The following is a 9,883-nucleotide window of genomic DNA, read 5'->3' on the forward strand; positions in this document are numbered from 1 at the left end:
GGCTCTGCTCCTCTGTGTATAGCGTGAGTGTTTTGCTGCTCAAATGTATTGGCTCCTCATTTGATATCTTATCATGGGCATGTGGGCCAGAGCTAAGCATCAGCCACGTTCCCTGACTGCCTCCTATGTGCCAACTCTGCGGTTTGCTTCGTTCACCTTTGTCTGCACAGCCTTTTAGTTCAGCGCAACACAGGTCTTTACAACCGGGCCGCCATTGTTACTGCTTAGGATTGAGTGACAATGACCTTGCTCTCTGCTCAGTGGCAGCCTAAAGGTCTCACAGTAAGTGCATGCTCCCCTCAGTCAGGCTGACTATTCAAAGTGGACTCTGATACTGGATCATGTTCTTTATAATTGTCTTTTAAAATATTGGTCTTACTATGTAGCCCAGGCTGACTGTGAACTGTCAATCATCTTCCTTTACCTGTGGATTGTTGGAATTCCAGTATGTGCCACCGCCCCTGGATCTGATACTGAATTATGTTGCAAGGAATCTGGGCTTACTTACATTTATATCCTCTTGATTTTCTGGGTTTTTTTTCTTTTCTTCTTTCCTTCCTTCCTTTCTTTATTTCTTTCTTTCTAAACAGGGTTTCTTCATGTTGTAGTCTTGGCTGCCCTGGAATTCCCTCTGTAGACCAGGCTAGGCTCCAACTCACAGAGCTCTGCCTGCCTCTGTCTCCCTAGTGCTTGCATTAAAGGCATGCGCCACCACATCTGGCTGATTTTCTGCTTTTAGGTTGAGCAGCCTGCATTGGACTTCCAGTAGAGAAGGCAGATGACAAAAGCATCCTGTGAGAAACCCTCCACAGACAACTAAGTGTCTAAGTGTGTTCCTTTCAAAATATCCACAGACAGTGGAGGCATGCTAATTAAATGGAATCCCTATTTCTGGACATTCTAGACAGTAAGTGGCCAAAAAGGAAGAAAAATACCCTAAATATTTATTATTTGCAAGAATTAAAGCTAGGTGTGGAATTTCTGGGAGTCCAGGGTCGGCCTGGACTACATAGTGAGTTCTCACAAAGACCAAGCCCCCAAAGTAATAATAATAATAATAATAGTAGTAGTATTTTAAAAGAATTATTAGAAACAACACAGAACCATGAGTAGAAACCGTTTTCTGTCATCCTCAGTGAGCAGAACCTCAGGGGTCAACTTGCTCACTACCAACCAATGAAGAGGCATTTAGTATTATACGGAACATCGCGAACACCCCACAGTGAGATCAGAAGAAAGGCTTGGGAGCCTCGTGTCCAAGACTTAAAATGGAGACCTAAATCTGTGCTTCATTATCCTTCTGTCACTCAGAAAGGAGTCAGCTAATATACACCAAAAACACACTGCTGCAAGAACCGCGGGTTTCTGTCAAGTTTCTCACATTTAAAGAAGTTATACAGGGACACAGAAGGCCATTCTCACCCATTTGTATAATATACTTTGATCATGTCCCATTAGACCCCATTTCTCTCTCTCTCTCTCTCTCTCTCTCTCTCTCTCTCTCTCTCTCTTTCTCTCTTTGTGTGTGTGTTTGTGTGTCTGTCTGTGCTCATGTGCATGTGTATGGGTGAGTACACATGGGATGTAGAAGTCAATGTTATGTGTCTTCTTCAATTGCTTCTTCACCTTATTTTTTGAGACAGGGTATCACTAAACTTGAAGCTCACCAATTTGGATAAAATGACTAGCCAAAAACTTTCAGGGATCTTCCTGTCTTCACTTTCCTAATGCTGAGATTACACACACACACACACACACACACACACACACACACACACTGTTGTGGACCATTAGCTTAAAATGTGTTACATTTGTCTATGCTGTGGAACATTTGTTTAATGATGCAAAGATATGTTGCATTCTTTTATGTTGCATTTGTTTGACTCTGTGAATCTATGTTACCTTGCCTTCCTAAAACACCTGATTGGTCTAATAAAGAGCTGAATAGCCAATAGCTAAGCAGGAGAGAAAAAGAGGCAGGGATGCCAGGAAGAGAATAAATAGGAGGAGAAATCTAAGCTTGAGAGAGAAAAAGTAAGAGGTGAGAAAAGGAGAGGAGGAGGATGTCAGGGGCCAGCCACCCAGTCACACAGCCAGCCACAGAGTAAGAAGGAAAGAAAGATACATAGACTAAAGAAAGGAAAAAAGCCCACAGGCAAAATGTAATTAAAGAGAAATAGAATAATTTAAGTTAGGAAAGCTGGCTAGAAATAACCAAACTTGGGCTGTACATTCATAGTAAGAATAAGTCTCCATGTATTAATTTGGGAGCTGGGTAGTGGGCCCTCAAAGAGTTAAAAAAAAAAATCAACTACAGCACACACCTCACATGGCACTTTTACTCCAGTGCTGGGGATTGAACTTGCACAACCGCCACTTTACCCATCCAGCCTCCTTCCCAGACTCCACGTGGGGTCTTTGTCCCCCTCCCATTACTGCTCCTCTGAAACTCGCACAGATTAGTGTAACATTTTAATAAGGAAAGAGCCTATGTGTTTGTCTGGGGGAGCTGTGATCGTGAATGCCCTCAAAGCTTAGAGAAGTCCCGAGTAGCTGATTGAGGTCAGGGAAGGCTGGATTTGGAGCAATGATGCTGTGTCAGAAAAACGTGCCCAAAGCTTTTGAAGGATACACAACAGATCCAACGTGGGAGTGTGGCTGGAAGAGGCAGGCATGATTGCTTGAGTTCATCCCAAAGAAGATTAGAATAATTTTTCCTTCGAGTTCAAAATATCTCCCTCACAGCTTTCAGTACATGGATCTTTATAAGTGTGTCTAAATGTAAGAAGATTGCTTCCTAGTGCCCCCTCCACATTGCCATGGAAACAGCACAGTGCTCATATGTCAGGTGTGAGCATGCAAATGCGCGCGCACACACACACACACACACACACACACACACACACACAGCATGCTAATAGATTCTCAAGGAAGTGTCTTTTATGTTTTCTCCTTCTGGCGGCTCTTTATACTTCTAAAATGTATACACTTGAAATAAATTGATAATTCTTATCGTCTAATTATTATCTATAATCTCTCTTTTATTTTGACTCTAGAAGTCACTGACTGGAGACTTTTCTTCAGCATAGCCATTCTGAATGCAAAATCATCTGTTCTCGCTCCCTTGGGTGATTCCAGTTCTCCTATTCCTTAAAGAAACAGACTGGGGTTCCCAATTCCTACAGCTCAGTTTTAAAAGGAACCAGAGGCTAGGGGTGTTAGCTAAATTCCACGAGGTCATCATGCCCCAGCACATCCAGGGCCCAGCATGCATCAGGGGCTCAGGGAATTTCTATTAAACTAATGAACAAAAGCACAGTCCTAATCCAAACACGAGGCAAGAGTGAGAACCGCACTCCCACTCCCCTGCTGGTGGGGAGAGCATTTTATTGGATTATGTTTTACTTTTTTTTGAGATTGCTTCCCCTATGTAGCTCAAGCTAGCCTTAGATTCAAGGCCATCCCCCTGCCTCAGCTTCTCAAGGGTTTATCACTTAAAACTTCTCTCTCGTGGCTACTTACAATGCTCATGTGGCTTAAGTTTGCTGTTGAAAGCTAATATACAATGAGATGGGCTCCTTTTTGCATTTTCAGGCGTACACATCATTACCTCATTCACATTCATTCCCTCCCTCATTGCTTCTCTCATTTCCCTCCCCACTCCCCTGGTGCTGGCCCCTTTCCTTTCTCTACATTGCTCTCCTTTAGCTTTGTCTCATGTGCTCCATTGCACTCTCTTCCCTCCTCCAAGCCCCAAAGATTACTTTCTCCCCTCTCACGGTCTTCTCTTTGTGCACAGTATGAAGCTATATGATATTTGCCTCTTGCATCTGCCTGTGTCACTAAGTATAATGATCTTCAGGTTTATCAATTTTCCCCAAAACAGCATGATTCTGTTTTCTTTATGGGTGGAGACTTCCCTTGTGTACACGTGCTTCATTTTCCTTGTCCATCATTCTGTAGATGGACATGTAGCTTGTTTCTGTTTCTTGGCCTTTGTGAACAGTGCAGCAGTAGACATGGATGTGCAGGTGTCTCTGTTGACTTAGAGTGGGAATCTCCCTAGGAAGGGTTTGACTGAATCATATGGCTGTTCAATTTTAGTTTCATGTGTGCTGTGGAATATCTCTTATACCGTGTGACGATGTGTCACTGTGATTGGTGTAATAAAAAGCTAAATGGTCAATAGCTAGGCAGGAGGTGTAGGGCAGGAACTCTGGACAGAAAGAGCTTCTGGGAAGAAGAAAAGAGGGGGTTACCAGCTGGACACAGGGGGAGCAAGACACGCAGGAGAAGAGGTAAAAGCCACGAGTCATGTAGATGAAGAAAAATGGGCTGAGTTATAAGAGCTACTGAGACAAGCCTAAGCTACAGACATTTTATATTATGAGTAGAATATAATTATATATTATAAAATATTATGAATCTATATTTTATAATTAGTAATAAGTCTACATATCATTTTTTTGTGAGCTGGCAGCCCAAAGAAAAATTGACTACACATGTGACTTTTGAAGGAAAAACCCATGTTCCTAAATGACTAACTTGACTACAATTGTTTGTTCGCAGTAGGGCTCTGACTCACTATGAATCTTTCTTTACCTCAATTTACGTCATTTTGCTTTGCACACCAGTGACAGTAGTCCTTAGGTTATGAAGCCCAATACAAACTTTAGGTTGAGATAGCAAAAATTTATACTCACCCCCGTCTCATAGTGAGAGAATTTTCTGTTTCATCTTTGGCAGAACAAAAGCCAAACTCATTTTTTTTTTTTTGCCAGTGTTATGGTCCATTTCTTACGCCATAATAAAAATCTTACAGAATTGGTTATTTATCATGAGTAACAGTCTATTTATCTCATGGCTCTGGAAGCTGAGTGAAAAGATTCTGCACCTCAAAAGTCCCCCTGCTGACGCAGTAATCCAAATCAGACGAAACCAAACCGAATTAGAAAACGTCCAGGTTTAATGGATACCAATGCTCCAGGATGGCTTTCTAGCCCCCCAGAAAGGAGCTGGGGAAGGAAGCCCAGAAAACCAGTATTTGTTCTCTGGGGGGCAGTTAAAATGCCCTGTGGGAGAGGTCTTGAGCATCTCTGGGGAGGGGTCATCTTTTGGCGGGCTTTCTCAGGAGTGGAGTCTGAACTAAGGCAACTCCAAGGGAGTGGGGCTTGGGATGAAACTTCCACCAGAACTTTCCAGACTCTTTGGATATATGGATGCCAGGGCCTGGGGTGTGGCTTCCATCCAAACATGGGGCAGTCTGAAAACATGGTATCCGTCTCTGGGCAGGATGTGATGAAGGCCTTGTGCTGCCTTATAACAAGGTGGATAGAATCATGTGGTAAGTCAGATCCAGCCACCAGAGAGTTCCCCCTTATAACAAGGCCACTCCTGAGATGACCCTGCAAGAGTCCTTGAATGGATCCATGCACTCATGAAGACAGAGACATCATGACCCCATCATTCCCTAAAGACCCCTCCTCCCAACACTGTCACCATCACGGTTCAAACCACATCCAAACCACAGCTGCTGGGCAAGTCACTGCCTTTCTGGGCCTCAGTTTCTCCCTCTGTAGATAGTTTTACTCCCTTTGTCTACTCTACTACTTAGTAGACACTACCATTTAACTTTTTTTTGACATAAGTAACACCCAAATCCTTTACATACAAAAAAATGTATAAAAAAGTATGTGTTAGACAATTAATGTAACCATAATTTCTTGGATCTTGTGATATTTATTATTTTATTAGCTTTTAAAATTGGTTATATTCTCTAATTTCATGTTTATAGCTTTAAAAAAATTACCCCAATGTGAGCTTTTAAAAAGATGATTGACTTAGAGATGACAAATTTGGGGAAACATAATAAAGGCGGTTAGCATTTTTGCTGCCTGGATTGCCACTGGGAGGTTTCGAGTGTCCCTGCTTGTTCTGTTAGTCTTCCCTTGGGGGTAGACAGGGTCTGAGCAGGTTAACCTCAAGTGTTTGACTATTGGACCCAACTTTAAAATACACTTTCTGTCCTGACTTCACTTCCATGCCAAAGTACTACCATATCTTAGCTTTATCTATTGTGAAATGAAAACTATACAGGGCGCTATGTGTCTTGAATTTGGCAAAGGATGTTGAAACTTGTGACTGTCACCATGCAAGTTCACACCCTGCCTGACCTCTGCTCACCAGAGGTTTGTGACACCTCTCTTGTGGGGCCCCAGGAAGATGTCTAGGGCCAGGCACTAACTTGTGTTCTGTGCCAGAGTTGGTGTTACCTTCTGGAACTGCCAAAGGACCAAGTCCATACTGCCCTATTCTACGGCCAATGAAAAGAATCGAGATGGATGTGCCAAGTGTGTCTCTGTGTGACTGTACGGAATACCGTCAGCTGTCTTTCTTTTCGTATTATCTTTGGTGTTAAATTTTTAACATCTGTATAATATGTTCATGTATAAAATACTGACTTCTGCTTGGAAACAGGGAGCTGAAGGACAACCCTGTGGTTTCCAGGTCTTCTGTGACCTCCTTTTGTCAGTCAATGATTAAATGACTTTAGTTAGCAGAGATAATGCAAAGTTCTGGAAATTTACCCGGCTTTTGGTGGTAGGACTCCAGCCTTGATTGAGGGCATACATCCCGCGTGCCTACATGAATAAATGGGGCTTCCATATCCACTGTTGCATTAAGCCCTCTTGAGAGCTATACGATATTAGAAGCATTGTGGTTATTTAAAATAGCAAAAGCCATACTCTCGGAGAGCATTAGTCATTGGATCAAGATTCCTAGAAATCAACGAGCCAAGTTTGGGGTTGAATTAAGCCCAAAGTTCATGGTCTTTTAACATTATTATACTGATTCTCAAACTGCAAAGCAGTTTTCAATTTCAATGTAGAGTACACTTTTTGCTGTCAGGAGAAAGCCATTTGGGGTGGCATTTTAATATTTGTTTTTAAAGACAGAGCCTTGCTTTGCAGTCCAGATTAGATTTGAATTCATAATCCTCCTGTCTCAACCTCCTGAGTGCTAGGGTTGTAGGGTTGTTTCACCATGCCCAGTGGGAACTGGTTACTAGCTAGCAAAGAAACCCTAGATGACTTCAGAGCATGGGGTTGCTTTGGTCGAGTTCTCAGTTGAGTGGAACTTGGACCCAGGACCATCTTCTGAGTTTGTAGAGCCCTAAGGGATGTGAGGGACCAAGCTGTGAGGTCAGATCATGGCCCCAAGCTCCTTGGCATCATTTATCATGGATTCTTTGGCCATCTATAGGAATCAACCACACTGACTGGATGGGAAGGACAGAAACAAATGAATCATTTGTCCTGCAGGTCTGTACTGAGTAAGTGACCTGGTGTACAGTGGTGTGTGGGCCAGTGTTTTATCCCTTTATGTCACATCTGCTTTCCTAGACTAAAGTCTACTGTGAAGGATGAAGAAAGGTCAGCGACAGAATGTTCAGACTTCACTATTAAGACGCCAGTTCAAGGGGGTGCAGAAGATGGGCAGTTCTTGCAGAGCTGGGTTCAGTTCCTAGCATCCACCTGATGTCTCACAATCATCCGTAGCTACAGTTTCAGGGCATCCAATGGTTTCATGGGCACCGAGCCTGCTCATGGCATACATTCAGACCTGCAGGCAAACCCCTCATGGGTTTTGCCTTAGAAAAGAAATACATTCAAGAGAAGACCATGTCTTTGAGCAAAACAGTGAAAAGAAATGTTTGCCGACTTCAGTCAAAACAAACAAACACTTTAGAAGGCTGGGTTCTGACACATGCTCAGCGAAACAGGCGCAGGCAAAAAGACCAATGAGTGCACCCTGAAGAAAAGTCCTCTCTTCCACATCACATGACACACAAAGTCCACATTACACATAACAACTCCTTGCCAGATGGAGGCTTTCCCGTTGCTAGTGTTCTTTCCAGCTGACAGAGGTTAAGAGCTCTTTTTGACCCTCTACGCCAATAGGGAGCTGCACAAACCTCCAAAGAGCCATTCCTTTCTCTTGGGTGTTTTAATATAAAATGGGCCAGAGAGAAAAATTCTCAGCTGTGGAGGGTTCTGGACAGATCTGAGGGAAGGGTAGTAATCAAAGAATCCTAAAAATCAGTCTTCCTCCTGCCCTGGTGCCCTTGCACACGCTCTCCAAGGGCAAGGAAAGGGCTGCATCTTGTCAGTGTGCAAGCCGTGAATCTAGACGCAGCAGTCTCCAGATGGTTCTGTTTTTATCAACTGTACAAGTCAGCAGATCTTTCAAACGCTACCTGAAAATGCCTTCCTTCTGGCTGGCTGCCATGCTTCTCCAAGGGAAGGCACACCGTGCACGGGCGGAGCTGTTCTACGGCTGTCTGTCGACAGAAACAAATTCTGGCTGACCACCCATCACTAAATACACTGAACATCATTCCTAGCCTCACCGGCGTTGCCCGAGGGAGCTTGCATGGAGAAACATGAGAAAGCAAAGGGGAGGAGGATGCTTTGGGGATGGAGAACTGGAGCTGAGGTAAAGTGGCGGAGGGAAGAACAGGGGCTACAGCTAAAAATAGTTACTGTGGTGTTGTGTCTCCAATGTGTTGGGGGAAGTCCAATTAATAATGGTCAAATATCTGTAGGAGAATCACATCTGGAGGCTGGTCTGTGGCCTCTAAGCCCCCGAGCTGGAATAGTGACGTTATCTCGGTAGTGGACTACTGATGTCTGCCAACTGCTTAGGAATGGGTGTGTGTGGCATGTGTGTCAATCATGCTTGTGTTGGCATGAGATTGCATTTTTTTTTTGAGCCATGGTTTCTCTGTGTAGCCTTCGCTGTCCTGGAACTCACTGTGTAGACCCAGGCTGGCCTCGAACTCACAGATCTGCCTGCCTCTGCCTCCCAAGTGCTGGGATTTAAGGTGTGCGCCATCACTGCCTGGCGAGACTTTATTTTAAACTGTGAACATTTACAATCTTTCCTTTCAAAAATACAACCAGTCTTTGCCGTCTTCCTCGTGAGCATATACAGCTACCTGCTTGTTGCTCAGGTAAGAGACTTATCATGGTTTAAGCAGAGACTTTCCAAGGTATCTGGACTAATGAGCAATAAGTTCCACTTAACATATGTCTCTAAAATCTATAAATGGAAATCCCTACAAATTGGCTTTCTCTTTTCCTTTGCAACAGATATTGAACACAACAGCCTCTCCCGTGCCTCAGAACCAACAGCCACTCTCGGCCCTCCCAGAGCTGATGACAGCCAGGGCAGAATCCATGACATCTGCCATGTAGCCTCTCACAGAAGGCACAGTGGGGGGTGGGGGGTCTGAATTATGGCTGTGTAACCAGCAACACTTTTTGTCACCACTGACTCTCCAGAAGCACTTGTACCCTGATGGTGTTGCTATGCCCTACTGGGGGAAACAGGACAGATAGGCCATTCCCTCGCTCCGTTATTGTTCCACTGTCTGGCTCTTTGTCAATTTTATAAAATTAATGTTTTCCTTAAACATTAAGAAGTGTTGTGTTCAGAGATCTTCCATCTTACTGTACTTCAGCTGCTCTGATGAAGTGCCCCAGCTGGAATGATTTCAACAACAGGTATTTTCTTCTCACAGCTCTGGAAGCCAAGGCAAGCTCACGGTACTTGCTGGCACGTTCTGGCAGGGGCTGGCTTCCTAATCTGGAGACAGTTATTGTGCTGTGAAGAGTCACTGCTTCTTCCTCATCTCAGCAAGGACATTAATCCCATCAAGAGCCCTAGCTGCATGAGCCCACCTCCAAATATCTTCACATTAGGCGTTACAGCATCGGTCTACACATTTCAGAGCATCCCCGTATCTGTAAGGGGTCTTGAGACGTCATCTTGCCACACACCTCAAGCTGGTCTTAAACGCGAGGTCCTCCTGTCTCAGTCA

This window comes from Microtus oregoni, unplaced genomic scaffold (assembly GCF_018167655.1).
Source record: "Microtus oregoni isolate MIOR12 unplaced genomic scaffold, Mior012 000062F_ref0000492, whole genome shotgun sequence".
NCBI lineage: Eukaryota > Metazoa > Chordata > Mammalia > Rodentia > Cricetidae > Microtus > Microtus oregoni.